General features: G+C 34.9%; 1 protein-coding gene across 6 annotated transcripts in view; it reads left to right on the forward strand.

The window, feature by feature from the left end:
• The window catches only part of GALK2 (galactokinase 2), a 207,016-nt gene that overhangs the window by 108,177 nt on the left and 80,255 nt on the right, over positions 1 to 18,584 (forward strand). The window lies entirely within an intron of this gene.

An 18,584-nucleotide genomic window follows, 5' to 3' on the forward strand; every position in this document is an offset into this window, starting at 1 on the left:
TACAAAAACTAGGAGGGTTTATTGTTAGTACTAAGCACCTGTGAATAAATATGTATGCAATTTTAAATTAATATTATTATCATGTAAATGCAAAACAATTCACATAGCTTTATCGATAAAAAGACAAAGTTTCTCTCAGTTACATGGGATGCTGTTTGCCTTTCTGGTTGTTTTCTTCTTTAGGAGTGAGATTAGAGACTGAGTCATTTATTTAATGATTTTTAGTAATTCGGGTTCACTTGGATGGATGATGTGACTAAGCTATTTGGTTGCAGATTAGTAGCCTTCCTTTGCAGAGGTTGTTTAGGTCACTTCTTTTTTTTCTTTTTCCATTTCCTTTTCTAGGCTACATACATGTTTATTGTTAGCATAAACTAAGCTAAACAATACTAAATAGAGAACAGTGGATTGAAGGATTGTAGTAGGTTGGGTCACTGTTTCCAAGTAGTTTCTAATGGAGCTACTATTGTTGCAAATATGTATGTTTAGAGATTGGTTTTTGAATTTCTGTTGTTATCCTTATCATTACTAGGGCACTGTGTTTTGAGGTCTCCAGATTTTAACTTGCATCCAGTAATAAGTTAAATATTTTCCAGTATTTAAGAAATTAACTGGAACAATATAGATGGTGTTAAATACATCACACTGTGCATAGCCCTTACCTACTACATTTATTATATGCAATGAAATTAATAACTAAGAAATGAAAACACAAGGATAAATTATCTCCCTACCAAGTTCAATGCTGCTTATCTTCTATTTCATGTATTTTTGCTTCATAGTACTAACAGTCATCTTTGTCAAGAGTTACCCTGTGCTGACTCACAGAGTGAATATTGATACTGTAGCAAGAATAATGAAAGGCTCTTTAGACTTCATCCCACTTTGTGATCAGTTTGCTCTTTAACTTGTGATAATCTTCTTATGTCTCAGTTTCTGTTTTGAAAATGAGAGCAAGAGTAGCTACTCTTTAAATTCACAAGGACAAAGAATTGGTTGAATTGACCAAGGACCTCTAGGGTTTTTATTTTTTATTTTTTTTTTACCTTCTTTGCAGTTGGGGGGGTTTGGAAAAGTTTAAGGAAAAGGTTTAGCTAGAAAATATGTAAAGTAGGAAAATAAATCAGTAGTCAGAAAAGTTTTATAAGTATATGAAGTTTTCTAAGTGTATTGATAGACCTAAGAACAGTAAGGAGGCAACTATTGTGTAGAGAAGAAAGTAACTCAAAGAGAAAACGTTAAATAATGGAGACTGTTTAAGACATGTATTGTAGTTTTGGAAAAACAAAGATTTGTAGGTTATTACTAAAGATTTGGCTTGATTCAAAATTAATTAATTCAGTAAGAATTTTGTATTCTTAATTCAACGTTAAATTTTGAATTTATGTGAGAATAAAATAAGCCTTTTTTCCATAACTAATATTAAGCACCTAGATATTTTATATGCGTCATCTCTAATCCCCATGTTAACTTTGAGAAGCGAATTTTATTATTTTTTTCAGTGGAAAATAGTGAGGCTCAGAAAATTTGTAGAATTGCCTAAAGATAAATATTTTGTGCAGTGGAGTTGTCTGGATTCCAGATCAGATCTGTTTGATCCAAAATAGGTTCACTTTCTACTCAGTGATGTAGCTACCTGTGATATAATGTAATCAGTACCATAGACATAGGGAATATACTAGAGGTGATATCCAGTCTTAACATTCTATGATTTTTCTGATGTCTTAAAAAAAGAAGAAAGTTAATTTTAATTGTGCATGCATATGCTTAACATGAATTGAATGGCTTTATTGGTTGACAGATTTTATACTCATTGTCAAGAAAATAAACCATGATCATTTTTTTAAATCCTGCTATATCCAAATCAAAGGGTTTGATGTTAAGGATACAGAAAACCTTAGGAATAATCCTTAGTTTTAAGAAGTTTGCAACTTATTTAGGAGACTAGATTAACATAAAAATAAAAATGTTAATCACAAGTAGCAAATACAAATTCTTCCAAAGTATATAAAAAGAGAGAATACTTTCTAACTTCTAATATGAGGCCAGCATAACTTTGATATCAACTCTGACAAGGACTTTACAAGGAAAGAAAATTATGATCAATTTCTCTAGATGTAAAAAATTCTAGGGCGGACCATAGTGGCTCAGCAGTTAGTTCTTGCCTGCCGTGCCAGAGACCCAGGTTCGATTCCCAGTGCCTGCCCATGTAAAAAAATAATAATAATAAATAAATAAATTCTAAACCGAATAATACCAAAATGAATCCAATTATATAATAGGGTAGTATCTTATGTCCAAGTAGGTTAATTCCAAAATTCAAGGTTGAATACTTGAAAATCAATCAGTGCAATTTATTTTATTAGCAGAATAAAACAGATGGTCATGTTGATAGATAAAAGAAACCATTTGATGAAATTTAACATTAATTCAGGATTGACTCATAGCAAGCCACAAGTAGAATTCAATCTAATTGCTATAGGAAGCCATTCTATAAGGAAGGCGGATAGAGAAATGATTAGGCGGGGAGTTGAAGGAAACTTATGGAGTGTTGGCAGTAACCAATTTCTTTTTTTTTTTTTAACCTTTTTTATTAATTAAAAAAAATTAACAAAACATTAAGATATCATTCCATTCTACATATACAATCAGTAATTCTTAATATCATCACATAGTTGCATATTCATCATTTCTTAGAACATTTGCATCGATTTAGAAAAAGAAATAAAAAGACAACAGAGAAAGAAATGAAATGATAACAGAGAAAAAAAAAGATTATACATACCATACCCCTTACTGATCCCTTTCATTGATCACTAGCATTTCAAACTAAATCTGTTTTAACATTTGTTCCCTCTATTATTTATTTTTATTCCATATGTTTTACTCATCTGTTGACAAGGTAGATAAAAGGAGCATCAGACACAAGGTTTTCACATTCACAGAGTCTCATTGTGAAAGCTACATTGTTCAATCATCATCAAGAAACATGGGTACTGGAACACAGCTCTACATTTTCAGGCAGTTCCCTCCAGCCTCTGCGCTACATCTTGAACAACAAGGTGATATCTACTTAATGGGTAAGAATAACCTCCAGGATAACCTCTCAACTCTGCTGTTTGGAATCTTTCAGCCATTGACACTTAGTCTCATTTCACTCTTCCCCCTTTGGTCAAGAATGTTCTCTCAATCCCTTGATGTTAATTCTCAGCTCATTCTAGGGTTTTTCTCAGTCCCTTGATGCTGAGTCTCAGCTCATTCCAGGATCTCTGTCCCACGTTGCCAGGAAGGTCCACATCCCTGGGAGTCATGTCCCAGGCAGAGAGGGGGAGGGTGGTGAGACTGCTCGTCATGTTGGCTGGAGAGAGAGGCCACATCTGAGCAACAAAAGAGGCTCTCCTGGGGGTGACTCTTGGGCCTAAATTTTAAGTAGACCTGACCTATCCTTTGTGGGGTTAAGTTTCATATGAACAAACCCCAAGACTGGGGGCTCAGCCTATAGCTTTGGTTGTCCACACTGCTTGTGAGAATATCAAGAATTGAACTTGGGGAAGTTGAATTTCTCCCCACTCTCACCATTCCCCGACGGGGGCTTGCAAGTACTTTTCCAGTCACTGATCAGATCACTCTGGGATTCATCGGGGCATCACTCTGGACAAACCAACAAAATCTCATGTCCTACCTGAGATTCTAAGTACTTATGACATTCAATCAAACTATCTACATGAGTTATATTAGGAAATGCTCTAGTCAAAATAGAAATTTTGTAACAAATAAACATTTTTTGCTTTAGTCTCACACATAAGGTGACATTTTAAAGTATTAATTATCATCTATTTTCAGCACCTTGCAATAATGACATGCCTTTGTTCTTCCTCATGCAAAAACATTTTTAAAATTTATACATTGTACGTTTCACTATTATTATACACTCTAGGCATTCCTAGATTATACCATCTCAATCTTTAACATCTATCTTTCTTTCTGATTTCATTTATTTCCCCAGCCCTCCTCCCTCTGTCATTCTCACATGCAGTTTCATTCAGTGTTTAACATAATTACATTACAGTTAGTTAGTATTGTGCTGTCCATTTCTGAGTTTTTATATTCAGTCCTGTTGCACAATCTGTATCCCTTCAGCTCCAATTATCCAATATCTCACCCTATTTCTATCTCCTGATGGTCTCTGTTACCAATGACATATTCCAAGTTTATTCACTAATGTCAGTTCATATCAGTGAGACCATACAGTATTATTTGTCCTTTTGTTTCAAGCTAATCACACTCAGCATAATGTCCTTAAGGTCCATTCATGTTGCTACATTCTTCATAACTTTATTCTGTCTTACAGCTGCATAATATTCCATCTTATGTAAATGTCACAGTTTATTTAGCCAACTCTCTGTTGATGGACATTTTCGCTGTTTCCATCTCTTGATAATTGTTAATAATGCTGCTATAAACATTGGTGTGTAAATGTCCATTTGTATCCTTGGCCTCGTGTCCTTTGAGTAGAGACAGCATATAGATGGGTCCTGTTTTTTAATCCATTCTGCCAGACTATGTATTTTGATTGGCGAGTTTAATCCATTAACATTCAGTGTTATTACTGCATGGGTAGTACTTTCTTCTACTATTTTGCCTTCTGGATTTTATATGTCATATCTAATTTTCCTTCCTTTTACCTTTACTCATAGTCTTCCTTTCTACACTCTTCTCCACACCTCTCTCTTCTGTCTTCGTATCTGTCTCTAGTGTTCCCTTTAGTATTTCTTGCAGAGCTGGTCTCTTGGTCACAAATTCTCTCAGTGAATTTTTGTCTGAAAATGTTTTAATTTCTCCCTCATTTTTGAAGGACAATTTTGCTGGATATAGAATTCTTGGTTGGCAGTTTTTCTCTTTTAATAATTTAAATACATTATCCCACTGTCTTCTTGCCTCCATGGTTTCTGCTGAGAGATCTGCATATAGTCTTATTGGGCTTTCCTTGTATGTGATAGATTGTTTTTCTCCTGCTGCTTTCAAGATCCTCTCTTTCTGTTTGACCTCTGACATTCTGATTATTAAATGTCTTGGAGTATGTCTATTTGGATCTATTCTCTTTGGGGAATGCTGCAGTTCTTGGATCTGTAATTTTAAGTCTTTCATAAGGTTGGGAAATTTTCAGTGATAATTTTCTCCATTAGTTTTTCTTCTCCTTTTCCCTTCTCTTCTTCTGGGATACCCACAACACGTATATTCGTGCGCTTCATATTGTCTTTCAATTCCCTGAGTCCCTGCTCATATTTTTCCATTTTTTTCCCTATAGTTTCTGTTTCTTGTCAGATTTCAGATGTTCCATCCTCCAGTTCAGAAATCCTATGTTCTGTCTTTAGAAATCTACCATTGTAGGTTTCCATTGTTTTTGTAATCTCTTCTACTGTGACTTTCATTCCCATAAGTTCTGTGATTTGTTTTTTCAGACTTTCAGTTTCTTCTTTTTGTTCTTTCCTTGCCTTCTTTATATCCTCCCTCAATTCATTGATTTGGTTTTTGATGAGGTTTTCCATGTCTGTTCATATAATCTGAATTAATTGTTTCAGCTCCTGTATGTCATTTGAATTGTTGGTTTATTCTTTTGACTGGGCCATATCTTCAATTTTCCTAGTGTGATTTGTTATTTTTTGTTGGCGCCTAGGCATTTAATTACCTTAATTAGTTTGTTCTGGAGATTGCTTTCACTTCTTTTATCTAGGGTTTTCTTGCTGGATGAATTTGTTGTCTATCTGTTCTTTGACATTCTGTTCAGCTTTATCTGGACCTTTAGCTTAAGTTTTGTTTAACAGAGGAGAATTTTTCAGTTCTTGTTTTCTTGTTTCTTGCCCTGCTTGTGTGGTGCCTTTCCCCCCCACACACACACTTATGAGGGTCTACTTAGATATTATAGACCCCAGCCAAATTTTCCCAGACCAAACTGGCCTCCTATCAGGAAGAAAAAGTCACCTGCATTGGTTTTCCCTGAGGGTGAGACCCAGCAGTTTGAAAGACTTTCCTGTGAAGTCTCTGGACTCTGCTTTTCTTATCCTGCCCAGTATGTGGCACTTGTCTGACTGCAGGTCCCACCAGCATAAGGTGATGCGGTACCTTTAACTTTGGCAGACTCTTGCTGCTGGGGGTTGGTGGAGACAGGGGAGAGGTTGTAGGCTGGTTTTAATGGCTTCAAATTGCCAAGCCCTGGTGTCTGAATTCCTTGATGGAGGGATTCCACCTGGGTGGGGCTTCACCCCTCCCCTGGGGAAGGCACAGGCTCCAGATAAGCCCCCAAAAGAGCTCACTTCTTCCTATGCCTGGGGTAGTTGCGGCCTAAAAAGTTCTGCCGCTGTATCCAGAGGCAGTCAAGCCTTTGTAGATACACAGCCACAAAAACCTCTGTTTCCTTCTTTTTTTTCCCCCCTTTTTCTGTCAGTCCTGCCCCCTTGGCGCCGGGGCAAAAATGAGCAACCTCCGCTTTGATCAGGTTCACCTAAGCTGGGGGCCTATTTTTAGTACTCAGAATTTGTTAATTCCACAATTGGCGTTTGATTGTGCCCAGTCCCTGCTGCTGGTAAAGTCCTTTCCTTTCCCCTCTGGGAAGCGGCCTGTGGGGGAGGGGCACTGGCCACTGCAGCTTTGGGAACTCACGGTTCTGGGGGGTGCTCACAGCCGGTCCAGCTGGCCCAAACTGGGGTATGCTGTGTGTCTGGTCACTGATGTGGCCCCAGGAGCTGTTCTGTACTGTTTCTGGTTATTTAGTAGTAGTGTTCTGGAGGACGAACTAAAATGCACATGTTGTTAAGCCGCCATCTTGACTCGGAAGTCAGTAACCAATTTCTTGACCTTGATTACCTTGATGGTGGTTATATGGGTGTATGCTTTGTGACAGCTCTCTGAGCTGCGTTTCTATGCCTTACACACTTTATGTGTCTTATAGTTCAATAAAAAAAAAAAAGACTTATTTCAACCCCAGAAGCAACCACTGTTAAAAGTTTTTTTTTTTAAAGCAGTATTGGTTTTTATTTGGATTTTTTTCACCTCAGTTTTTTCTTTTGAATCCCCTTCATTGGCATTGTTATTATTATTTTTTAAAATATTTTTATTTTAAACAACAAAGAAACACATATACAAACATTCTTGACATATAAGCATTGTTGACATGGTTACAATCAATGGCTCACAATATCATCACATACTTGCGTATTCATTACCATGATCTTTTTTTTTTTAACATTTGCCTCTCTCCAGCAAGAGAAATAAAAAAGAAAACAGAAAAACTCATACATGCCATAGTCTTATGTTACCCCTCCCTCTACTATTAAATCTACTCAGTTTATTTTAACCTTTGTTTCCCCCTACTATTTATTTTCTGTCCATATTTTTTACTCATCTGTTCATACCCTAGATGAAAGGAGCAACAGACACAAGGTAAAAGGGGATGTCTATATAATGTGTAAGAATAACCTCCAGGATAACCTCTCGACTCTGTTTGAAATTTCTCAGCCACTGACACTTGATTTTGTCTCATTTCACTCTTCCCCCATTTAGTTGAGAAGGTTTTCTCAATCCCTTGATGCTGAATTCCAGCTCATTCTAGGATTTCTGTCCCATCTTGCCAGGAAAGTCCACACCCCTGGGAGTCATGTCCCACATAGAGAGGGGGAGGGCAGTGAGTTTCCTTGCCATGTTGACTGAAAGTGAGAGAGGCCACATCTGAACAACACAAGAGGTTCTCTTGGGGGTGACTCTAAGGCCTAATTTTAAGTAGGCTTCACCTACCCCAAGATCGAGGGCTCAGCCTATTGATTTTGGTTGTCTCCATGCTTGTGAGAATATTGGAATTCTCCAAATGGGAAGTTGAATTTTTCCCTCTTTTTCCCCATTTCCCCAAGAGAACTTTGCAGATACTTCTTTATTCACTATTCAAATAATGTTAAAGGTTTTTAATGAATCCTTCCAGAAATACTCTATCCTATATTATCTATACATATGTTTTTCCTTATTGTGTTGCACATAGGAGCATTATATATATATATATATATATATATATATATATATATATATATATATATACACACACATCTATGTATTTTTTGTTTTTTCACTTAAAAATATAAATTAAGAATCATTTCATATCAACCCATATACATTTCCTGAGTCCTTTTTATTGGCTGCTTTATTTTCTGTTATATGGTCATATTGGAATTTATTTGGCCTCTATCATTGAACATTACAATTATTTCCAGGGTTTTGTATAGTATCAACTGAATAACATTTCTTTTGAAGATATACTGCAATTTATTTAACTAGGCCTCTATGATGGAAACTTAGGTAATCCAGTTTTCCACTATTATAAAAAATGCCTTGATGAATATTCTTGTACAGAATTATTTTCACATTTTTAAAATTCTTTCCTTAGCATACATCCCAGGGCATGGAATTGTTAGGTTAAAGGATATTCTTATTTGAACTTTTGAAATACATTACCAGAATGTTATCTAGTGATGAGCAACATTGCATGATGGTGTACATTTCACTATGCTTTTACCAATAGTTTATCAATCTTTTAAATTATTTTCCAATCTGATAGGTGCTTCAATGGGCATTTTGATGATTATTAGAGAGTTTAAACATCTTTTCTATGTCTTTTATTAATCACTTGCTGTGCTGATTTGAAAGGATGTGTGTCCCATAGAAAAGCCATGTTTTAATCAAAATCCTATTTCATTAAGGTAGAATAATCCCTGTTCAATACTGTATGTTTGGATCTGTAATTAGATCATCTCCCTGGAGTGGTAACCCAATCAAGACTGGTTGTTATTGAATTAGGTGACAACATGTCTCCACCCATTTGGGTGGGTCTTGATTAGTTTCTGAAGTCCTATAAAAGAGGAAATACTTTGGAGAATGAAAGAGATTCAGAGAGAGCAGAGAATGCTGCAGCACCACGAAGCAGAGACCATCAGCCAGCGATTTTTGGAAATGAAGAAGGAAAACGCCTACCGGGGAGCTTCATGAAACAAGAAGCCAGGAGAGAAAGCCAGCAGATGATGCCTTGCTTGCCATGTGCCATTCCAGCCGAGAGAGAAACTATGTCTGTTTTTACCACATGCCTTTTCACTTGAGAAAGAAACCCTGAACTTCATCAGCCTTATTGAACCAAGGTATCTTTCCCTGGGTGCCTTTGATTGGACATTTCTATAGACTTGCTTTAATTGGGACATTTTCTTGGCCTTAGAACTGTAAACTGGTAACTTATTAAATTCCCCTTTTTAAAAGCCATTCTGTTTCTGGTATTTTGCATTCCAGCAGCTAGCAAACTAGAACACTTGCATTTTCTGGTATTTCTATATATGTCTACTAAGGCCATTTTCTTCTAGATTATTTATTCATCATCTTCTAATTGCTTTATAAGAATTAGTTATTTATTAACCATTAATCTATTAAATGTTGCAAAAATTCCCCTTACTCCCAAGCCAATTTGCTGTTGATTTCTGTTAAGCTAATAATTTGGAAGTAAATCACCTTAGTCATATTTAGGCAAAATAGGATAGGATTATTTTATGTGCATTCAATTTTATCCTCCTTGTGTTGAACGAACCTTATACCCTTAGTTAATTTCATTTTGACGTAAAGTAGTTGGACGCAAAATGGCTTGACAGGATTTTATTTAGTTTTTTTCAGTAATAAACTACCTGCTCCCTTAAATGGAGCCCAAGGTTCACTGATCTACCACATGTTTGACTTTGTATCTTTAGAAGCTTACTTGGAGGAACTGAAAGTGTAAGTGTTTTGTGTTGTAAACAGGAATATTTTCTGTATTAGTTAGGGTTCTCTAGAGAAACAGAATCAACAGGGAACACTTGCAAATATAAAATTTATGAAAGTGTCTCACGTGACCGTAGGAATGCAGAGTCCAAAATCCACAGGGCAGGCTGCGAAGCCGATGACTCCAATGGATGGCCTGGATGAACTCCACAGGAGAGGCTCACCAGCCAAAGCAGGAATGGAATCTGTCTCCTCTGAGTCCTCCTTAAAAGGCTTCCCATGATTGGATTTAGCATCACTAATTGCAGAAGAAACTCCCCTTTGGCTGATTACCTTGACAATGGAGATGACTTTTAAATCTTAAAAGACAGGTAAATCTGTTAAGAAGAAAAGAAGTACAGCTAGTTTGGCAAATAGTAAATAACATTAAAGCTCCCCCCCCCCCCCCCCGACCCAAAGAGATGATTATATCATTTTCTTATAGGCATCTTTATAATGCCTGGCATAAAATAGGCACTTAATAAAATTGAATTAGATTAAATTAGTGGATTATCATTGCCATTATCATCAGTAAAATAGCCATTTTCTCCCCAATCATTAGTACTATATTTGGATGAACTAAAGAAAAATGTAAATAAATACTTTGCTCAAAAGAAAACATCCTCTTCTCCTTATGAGAATGCATTTATGTTATTTTATTTTTAAAAAATTTTTATTAATTAAAAAAAATTACAGAAAGAAACACAAACATTCCCAATATGTGATCATTCCATTCTACATATATAATTAGTAATTCACAATATCATCACATAGCTGCAGATTCATCATCCTGATCATTTCTTAGAACATTTGCATAAATTCAGAAAAAGAAACAAAAAGACAACAGAAAAATAAAATGAAAACTGAAAAAAAAAACATACACACCATACCCCTTACTCCTCCCTTTCATTGATCACTAGCATTTCAAACTAAATTTATTTTAACAATTGTTCCCCCTATTATTTATTTTTATTCCATATGTTCTACTCATCTGTTCACAAGGTAGATAAAAGGAGCATAAGACCCAAGGCTTTTTTTTTTAGAGTTCAATATTTTCTTTTCTTTTTTTATTAATTAAAAAAATTAACAACAAACAAAAATATTAACATATCATTCCATTCTACATATATAGTCAGTGACTCTTAATATCATCACATAGTTGCATATTCATCATTTCTTAGAACATTTGCATTGATTTAGAAAAAGAAATAAAAAGACAACAGAAAAAGAAATAAAACGATAACAGAAAAAAAAAAGATTATACATACCATACCCCTTACCGATCCCTTTCATTGATCACTAGCATTTCAAACTAAACCTATTTTAACATTTGTTCCCCCTATTATTTATCTTTATTCCATATGTTTTACTCATCTGTTGACAAGGTAGATAAAAGGAGCATCAGACACAAGGTTTTCACAATCACACAGTCACACTGTGAAAGCTACACCATTATACAATCATCATTAAGAAACATGGCTACTGGAACACAGCTCTACATTTTCAGGCAGTTCCCTCCAGCCTCTCCATTTCCTCTTAGATAACAAGGTGATATCTACTTAATGCATAAGAATAACCTCCAGGATAACCTCTCAACTCTGTTTGGAATCTCTCAGCCATTGACACTTTGTCTCATTTCACTCTTCCCCCTTTTGGTGGAGAGGATTTTCTCAATCCCTTGATGCTGGGTCTCAGCTCATTCTAGGGTTTTTCTCAATCCCTTGATGCTGAGTCCGAGTTCATTCTCGGATTTCTGTCCCACATTGCCAGAAAGGTCCACACCCCTCGGAGTCATATCCCACGTAGACAGGGGGAGGGTGGTGAGTTTGCTTGTTGTGTTGGCTGGAGAGAGAGAGGCCACATCTGAGCAACAAAAGAGGTTCTCTTGAGGGTGACTCTTAGGCCTAATTTTAAGCAGGCTTGACCTATCGTTTGTAGGGTTAAGTTTCATATGAACAAACCCCAAGACTGGGGACTCATCCTATAGCTTTGGTTGTCCACACTGCTTGTGAAAATATCAAGAATTCAACTTGGGGAGGTTGAATTTTCCCCATTCTCACCGTTCCCCAAAGTGGGCTTTGCAAATACTTTTCCGCTCACTCATCAGATCACTCTGGGATTCATTGGGGCATCACTCTGGACAAACCAACAAAATCTCATGTCTTACCCAAGAGAATGCATTTATTTTTACCATGAAAAGGTCCAACTGAAAAACACCTGGTTATGAATTCTGATCTGCAGCTTCCCAGTTTTATAATTGAGAAGTCTCTTACTCTCTCTGGGTCTCAGTTTCCTTATTAGTTAAATAAGTGAATTTAGATTACTAAATCTTTAAGGCCCCTTTTAGCACTAAGATGCTGTGATATAAGAAGTACAACAGTTCTTAAGACTATAAATTTTTGAAGAGTTGTGTAATAACTGTATTCATGCTTACATTGTATCTACACCTTCTAATGGGTTTTTCAAGATTCTGTATCTTAGTGAAAGAAAATCATTATTGGGGAAAAAAAGAAACACTGGAAGGCTTTATCCAAAACCTTAGAATTACTGAAACACTGATTTTAGGTACTTGGTATATAGTGTAAGGATGAAACTCCTGGTATTGTTGATAGATTGTTCCATTCCCAGGAAATCACTTGCTATCTTTCTTTTGTTTACTTTGCCCACATTTATTTTGTTTAATCAGAAATCAGGAATTTATTTAATGAAATAAACTTTATAATCTCAATGCCCACTAGATGGAGGTACTGGCAACCAAGAACTTGAATTGATCACACTGATTTTTACTTCTAGGTAGTATGCTTTTAGTTAAATTAGAATGAATGAATAAATAAAAAAGGAAAAGAAAAGAAAGAACAACCAAAAAAGTGAGGGTGAGGACTGAGAGTGAATCCAGCTTCCTATGGCTCTCAGGATGGATTTAGATACACCATAAATCAATGTGAAGCGTTTCAAAGCTGTACTGCACATTTCCTGCCATTAAAACTAAGTGTATCGACCTAATTTGCAAAAACCCACACCCCTTGAAATGAGCATGTTTAATTTACCATCTTTGAAACCACTAATAAAAACTCAGAAGAAAATCCCATTTATCAAGTTTTTCTGTTTCTCAAATTTAATTTTTAGGATTAGTCTTTAGAGATCATTTTTATTTTTCCTTTTGAATATTTTTTCCTATTAAATTTTTAGTGGCTCAGTCTCTTAAGAGCACATTGAACAATTATAAGTATGAACACTTTTACAGAGTTGGGAAGCTTTTTTAGCAAGTATGTTGTGACTTCTTCTAAATCAATTATTCTAAGGCTTTTGATGTTTATAAAAGCAAAAGACAGAAGTCAAATCCTATGTGAAAATGCTGAGTAGAACTAGAAAAATAATGTTTATGAAAGATTTTAGTGAAGTCAGTAGAGTGTGAATAATATAGGCATATAAAAATAATTCAATAATATTTAATCCAGATCTACCCAAAATGAATGACTAAGAAAAACCATTGTCTTACAAATTAAAATTTCCTGGTTCCTGACTATACCAGATGCTTTATACTATTGGAGATTTTTAGAATTTGAATGACTAGAGGTAATTTCTTATTTTTAATAGGTAGCAGAATTGGTAAGGGATCAGGAGATAGGAAAACAACTTGGCCTGATCATAGACTGAAGGATGGAATTAAAAGAAGATAATTTCAGCTGAGAAATTTACAACATGGTATGGTAGAAAGAACATGAATTCTGGAGTCAGACAGTTCTGGAATCCTAGCTCATTCCCTAGAGAGCTGTGTCACCTTGGGCATATGACTAAATCTCTCTAAACCTGTTCCTTTGTCTGTAAAATTGGGATAATAATATTTACCCAGTAAGGTTGTTGTGAGGATTAGAGCAATGTGTATAAAGAATAGTACCTAACTCATAATAGGTGGTAACGACCGCAATTGTCATCATCACCATATTATAATGATGATGATTATTAAAAAGTTCCCATTCCAATTAATAAAAGATTAATTTTCTCTGCAGGCGAGGATTTCTGGAAATGACAAAGCTGGTTTCCCTGAAAGCCTTTCTATTTTCCTTTTATCTTTTTTATTAGAGAAGTTTTAGGTTTACAGAAAAATCATTCATAAAAATATAGAGTTCTCATGTGCTAGCCTGTTATTAACACATTGTATTCGTGTGGTAAATATTTGCTAAAATTGATGAAAGAACATTTTTATAATTGTACTATTAATTATAGTTTATGACTTGCACTAGGGTTCACTGTTTGTGTTGCATAGTCCTATGGATATGTATATAAAATTTTTATTCTAGTAACATATATACAACCTAACATTTCCCCTTTTAACTGCATTCAAGTATGTATTTCAGTGCTGTTAATTATCTTTACAGTGTTGTACTATCATCGCCACTATCCATTACCAAAACTTTTCCATCATGTCAAATAGAAACTCTTTACAATTTAAGTGCTAACTCCCCATTCCCTATCACCGTCCTGGCCCCTGGTAACCTATATTCTAGTTGTTTTTTTTTTTAAATATTCTAGTTTTGACTCTATGAATTTGCTTATTCTAATTCATATCAGTGAGATATAACAATATATGTTCATTTGTGTCTGACTTTTTCACTCAATATGATGACTTTAAGGCTGATCCATGCTGTCACATGTATCAGAACTTCATTCCTTCTGCAGCTGAAAAGGATTAAGTTGTGTATATATACCAATTTTGTGTATCCATTTATTGGTTGATAGATGCTTGGGATGTTTCCATCTTTTGGCAATTGTGAATAATGCTGCTATGAATACTGTTGTGTAACTATCTGTTTGAGTCCTTGCTTTCAATACTTTTGAGAATATACTTAGAAGTCGGATTGCCAGGTCAAGTGGTTTTTCTCTGCTTAACTTTCTGAGAAACTGCCAAACTCTCTTCCATAGTGACTGTACCGTTTTATATTCCCATCAGCAATGAATGAGTGCTCCTATTTCTTCACATCCTCTCTAATACTTGTAAATTTCAGTTTTTTAACAGTAGCAATTCTAGTGGGTATGAAATGGTATTTCATTGTGCTTTTGATTTGCTCTTCCCTAAATGGCTAAGGATGTTGAACATCTTTCTTGTGCTTTTTAGCCAATTGTATATCCTCTTTGGAGAAATGTCTTTTCAAGCCTTTTGTCCATTTAAAAGTTGTATTGTTTTTCTTTTGATTGTTGAGTTGTAGGGTTTCTTTGTATATTCTGGATATTAAACCCTTATTAGATATGTGGTTGCACAGCCTTATTTCCCATTCTGTAGGTCGTCTTTATGCTTTCATGATGAAGTCCGTTGTTGCCACAAAAATTTTTGAACCTTCATGAAGTCCCATTTATCTATTTTTTCTTTCGTTGTTCATGCTTTAGTGTAAAGTCTAAGAAACCATTTCCTAACACAAAATTCTTAAGATAATTTCCTGTGTTTTCTTCTAGGAATATTGCAGTTGTGCTTCTTATAAATTAAGTCTGACTGATTCTGAGTTCATTTCTATATGTGGAGTGAGGTAGGAGTCCACCTTCATTCTTTTGCATATGGATATCCAGTTTTATTTGTTGAAGAAATTATTCTTTCCCCATTGAGGGGACTTGGTACCCTTGAGAAAAACAAGTTGGTGATAGATGTGAGGGTTTATTTCATTGAGAAGTCAAATTGTGTCTGTCCTTGTGCCAATACCATGCTGTTTTGATTACTGTAGTTTTGTAATAAGTTTTAAAATTGGGGAGTGTGAGTCCTTCAACTTTTTTATTTTTCAAGATTGTTTTGGCTCTTTGGGACTTCTTACTCTTTCACGTTTATTTGATGATTGGCTATTCATTTCTGCAGTGAAGACTATTAGGGACTGCATTGAATCTGTAAATCACTTTGAGTAGACTTGGCATCTTAACAAGTTCCAATTCATAAACATGGAATGTGCTTCCATTTATTTATGTCTTCTTTGATTTCTTGTAGCATTATTTTACAGTTTTCCATATATAAATCCTTTCCATCCTTGGTTAAATTTTATCCCTGTAGTTGCAATTGTAAATAGAATTTTGTGTGTGTGTGTGTGTGTGTGTTTTCTCTTCAGATTGTTTATTACTAGTGTTTAGAAACATTACTGATTTTTGTGTGTTGATCTGGTACCCTGCCACTTTGCTGAATTATTTTATTAGCTCTAATAGCTTTGTTACAGATTTTTTGGACTTTCTATATGTAGGATCATGTCATCTGGAAATAGTGAAAGTTTTACTTCTTTTTTTTCTAATTTGGATGCCTTTTGATTTCTTTTCTTGCCTAATTTCTCTGATTAGAACTTCCAGTACAGTGTTGAATAGCAGTGGTGACAGTAGACATCCATGTCCTGATCTTAAAGGGAAAACTTTCAGTCTTTCACTCTTAGTGTGGTGTTAGCTTTTTGGGTTTTTCATATATGCCCTTTATCATGTTTTGGAAGTTTCCGCTATTCCTATTTTTCTGAGTGTTTTTATCAGTAAGTAGTGCTGGATTTTATTAAATGCCTTTTCTGTATCAAGTGAAATGACCATGTGATTTTTTCCTTTTATACTGTTAATGCGGTATATTGCATTAATTGATTTTCTTTTGTTGAACCACTCTTGCATACCTGGGATAAATCCCACTTGATCATGATGTATAATTCTTATGATGTGCTGCTGCATTTGGATTGCTGGTACTTTATTGAGGATTTTTGCATCTCTTAAGAGATATTGGTCTGTAATTTTCTTTTCTTGTGGTATCTTTGTTTTCTTTGGTTTGAGGATGAGGTTGGCCTCAAGGGATGAGAGGAAGTGTGAACTCCTTTTTAATTTTTTTTGGAAGAGATTGAATAGGGTTGGTGTTAGTTCTTCTTGGAAATTTTGGTATAATTCCCCTGTCCTAAGCCATCTTGTCTAAGCTTTTCTTTATTTGGAGGTTTTTAATTACAGAGTCAGTTTCTTCAATAGCTAGTGTTTTGTTGAGGTTTTCTATTTCTTCTTGAGTTTGTATAGGTAGTCTATGTGTTTCTATCAATTTTCTATTTCATCTAGAATATCTAATTTGGTGTACAATTATTCATAATATCCTCTTATGTTCCTTTTTATTTCTGTGGGATCAGTAGTAATGCTCCATCTTTTTCATTTCTGATTTTAGTTATTTGTGTTCCCTTTCTTATTTTCTATGTCAGTGTAGCTGAAGGTTTTCAATTTTACCGTTATTTTCAAACAACTAACTTTTGATTTTGTTGAGTATCTCTTTGGTTTTTTTTCCCCCTATATTTCTTTTTTTTGCTCTAATCTTTTTTTATTTCCTTCTTTCTACTAGCTTTGGGTTTAGTTAGCTTTTCTTTTTGTAGCTACTCCGATTTTGAGGTCTTTCTTCCTTTTCCATGTAAGCATTTAACTGTGTAAATTTCACTCTCAGCATCACCATTGCTGCATCCCATAAGTTTTGGTATATTGAATTTTCATTTTCATTTTCATTTGCCTCAAAATATTTCCTAATTTCGCTTGTGACTTCTTCTTTGATCCATTGGTTATTTAAGAGTGCATTGTTTAATTTCCATATATTTGTGAATTTTCTGTTGCTCCCTCTGCTATGATTTCTAGTTTTCATTCCATTGTGGCTGGAGAAAATGCATAGTATGATTTTAGTCTCTTTAATTTATTCAGATGTGTTGTGACCTAACATATGGTCTATCCTAGAGGATGATCCATATGCATTGGAGAAGAATATTTATTGTGCTGCTGTTGGGTGAAGTGTTTTATATATACCTGTTAGGTCTAGTTGGTTTAGAATTTTTTTCAAGTCTGGTATTTCCTTACTCATCTTCTGTCTAGATATTCTATTCCTTATTGAAAGTGGTATATTAAAATCTCCTTCTATTAATGTAATACCATCTATTTCTCCCTTCAAATTCTTCAACATTTGCTTCATATTTTTAGGGCTCTGCTATTAGTTACATATTATTTATCATTCGTATGTCTTCTTTTGAATCAATCCATTATCTTTAATTAATCCCTTTATCTGTAAATGATGACCTTCTTTATCCCTTGTAACATTTTTTGACTTAAAGTCTTATTTTATCCCATATTAGCTTAGCTGCCTTACCCTATTCTTTTTTGGGCATTACTTGTATGGCATATTTTTTTTTCATCCTTTTTTTTTCAACCTGCTTATGTCTTCGGATTTAAGGTGAATCTCTGGTAAAAAGCATATGCTAGAGTTGTGCCTATCTCTGTCTTTTGACTGGAAATTTTAATCCATTTGCATTTAAAGTCACTACTGATAATGCAGTACTCTTTCTTCTGCCATTTTGCAAGTTTTACAGCTTTTTTGACTGTCAGCTCTTCTGTTAATGCCTACATTCATACTTATTTGATTTTTTGTACTGTATCATATTTAGTACCTTCTCATTTCTTTCTGCATATATTTTTAATGTTTTGTTTGTAGTTACAATAGGGCTGAAATTTAACCTAAATATATAACAATTATTTTTTATTTGATACCAGCTCATCGTCAATAACATACACATATACTATTCCTAAACCCCCTCCATCTCCCTACCATTTTTTGTTACTTGTTACAAGTTATATATTTGTACATTGTATGTTCAAAACCATCAATTTATTATTATTTTTATGCATTTTCATTTTAACACCTGTAAGAAGTAAGCAGTGGAGCAGGAGAGGAGTTTCCCAGGTCAATCTTTCCCTGCCAGAATAAGGCCAGGGACCCCCCAAAGTGAAGGCCACTTGGCTGCACACTGTTC

This window comes from Tamandua tetradactyla, chromosome 14, assembly GCF_023851605.1.
Source record: "Tamandua tetradactyla isolate mTamTet1 chromosome 14, mTamTet1.pri, whole genome shotgun sequence".
NCBI lineage: Eukaryota > Metazoa > Chordata > Mammalia > Pilosa > Myrmecophagidae > Tamandua > Tamandua tetradactyla.